This window comes from Musa acuminata, chromosome BXJ3-10 (genome assembly GCF_036884655.1).
Source record: "Musa acuminata AAA Group cultivar baxijiao chromosome BXJ3-10, Cavendish_Baxijiao_AAA, whole genome shotgun sequence".
Classification (NCBI taxonomy): domain Eukaryota; kingdom Viridiplantae; phylum Streptophyta; class Magnoliopsida; order Zingiberales; family Musaceae; genus Musa; species Musa acuminata.
In genome coordinates, this window is record NC_088358.1 from 14192067 (window position 1) to 14194211 (window position 2145).

Sequence of the window (2145 nt, forward strand, 5' to 3'; positions counted from 1 at the left end):
GCTCCTCAAACCTCCAGGCCTGCTCTGAGGAGAAGGGGAGGAGAATATGAGAGGCAAACCAAAAAGATTTTAGCCTATGAACCATTAGTTCTGTCCTATTTATAGAGGTCCATTGTCAACTTAACCCTAATGGATCTTGCCCTATTGGGTATTGGATCTACATCCAACCACCCAAGCCTCTTAGATTAGTGGATCTCTATCCAATAATCTCTTATTAGCTCTTATTTGATCTCATCCATAAGATCCAATAATTCAGGGGTTTATTGGATATCCAATAAGATAGGGCTCCGATAGATATCTCATATCCGAACCTTTACTCATCGCAACACCTACCATATATGTGTGACCCTCTAGGTCCGATATCGTATTACGCCACTACGTCGTAGTCTCCAAACGATATAAGAGGATCCAATCCTTTAGACATGTCTATCCTCAGTTACCGTATATCTATAGTCCCTCATCCATCTAATATCCCAGAGACCGTATACTGAGCATGGTGCTATCAGACCCATATAGTTTCTACTCGAGTCTCGCTCTAATCGGATTCTCCCGGAGAACTCTTTCTCTCTCAATCTGAATGACCATGGCTAGGGATTTGTCCGAGCAAGAACACATGAGATATTCCTCTTATGACACCGAGAGCGGATGATCCTCTATCGACACTCAATAGTCCTCCTAAGGTTGGCTACCACTTTCGAATTTTGACTGTACTAGATCTGGAAGCTCCAGACTTATAAGTCTGGTATCAAAGAGTGGAATACTCATACAGGACATCCTTGGTGTCTTAAGTCTAAGGACCAGATACACTACTGGGAGTACAAAATCATTGTCTAATAATAATGCATCATCAACCATCTAGCATTCCGTAAGCAGATCAATCAGTGAACTCATTCTCCAATAAGCACCTGTACTATATCCTCAGTGTCCCCATATGAGCAGCTATGAGACCAGCTGCATCCATCATATAGACAAGTATACGGCACACCAGTCTATCCGGTTATCTCGATGTCCCTCTCGAGTAACCTATGACCGAAATTATTTAGGATCTGTATTTAAAGGCGAATCGGTCTCATTATCATGATCTCATCATGATCTGATTCCCATTGCACAAATCCATGGACATCACAATATATTCAAGCAACATGCAATATAAAGTGATAAAATATCAAATAATAATAATAAATAAAAAGATTACATGTCAAGTCACATGTGCCATCACTCACGTGATTGGCTTGCAAAGTACCTATGGCTAGCAAGATTGGGGTATTTATAGGCCCCAATGGCTTCAAAATGGGGTCAAAAAGTGTCTCATTCCGACTTTCTAGGGCACTAGCATCGCTAGTACTAGGTAGTACCATCTCTTGCAAATTGACACTGGGCGATACCATCTCTTGACAAAGTCTTGGAGACCAAGCTCTAGTGGTACCACTGCCTGACAAGGTGATACCATCACCTGGTAGCATTAACTATCGACGGTACCACTTATCACAAACTTAGCTAGTTTTGTCTAAGTCGTGCGAGACCCTTATGTGTTCGTCTGCAAAGGTCAGCCTCCCTAAAACCCCCTTTGGTCCCTTAGGACTTACAAAAGATAAAACAGGTTAGAGAAAGTACATTACTCGGGATCCACAAGCAATCATTTCATGAAACACTTCATAACCAATATAAATTACAAACAGAATTTACAAGCTCTGAACAGTCACACAACAAAGGATCCAAAATGGTCCACTACAGACCAAAAGAAAATAGGGTTGTTAAGCCTACAGCCAGCCCTTTACATGTTGTGCAAAGCAAGAACAACCCAAAAGACACGGACATACATAAGCATTGTTAGGATCAAGAGCACTAAGAGGGGGGGGGGGGGGGGGGGGGGGAATTAGTGCAACGGAAATCTTTCTACGATTAAAACTGCGTTCGTACGATAAAAGCGATTTCAGTGTGAAAGCCGATTCTAAGATTACTTTAACTTAAGATCAAGCGAGATGACGTTAAAGTAAATCTATGAAGGCAGTTTGCAGTTATGATGGAAATCAGAATATAAGCGCAAACTGAAATACGACGTTCGTACGATAAAAGCGATTTCGGTATGAAAGCCGATTCGTAAACCACTTTAACTTGAGATGAAGCAAGATGTAGTTAAAGCAA